Genomic DNA, 211 nt, shown 5'->3' on the forward strand with positions numbered 1-211 from the left:
AGTGGAAATTACCCGAACATCCCCCATTAAATTTCATCACACCCATTCAGTGCACAGTATGTAGTTAAGAAACAAGGTTGTAAAGTTTTCTGACATGTTAATTATATAATAGAAAATGCATTCACATGCTGCTGCTGTTGAGTCCTATGCCTGCATCCCTTTTTTGAGATGTACACTAAGTTGAAAATAATTATTTCCTTGGCGTTTGAGG

This window comes from Miniopterus schreibersii (genome assembly GCF_964146895.1).
Source record: "Miniopterus schreibersii genome assembly, chromosome: 18".
Classification (NCBI taxonomy): Eukaryota; Metazoa; Chordata; class Mammalia; order Chiroptera; family Miniopteridae; genus Miniopterus; species Miniopterus schreibersii.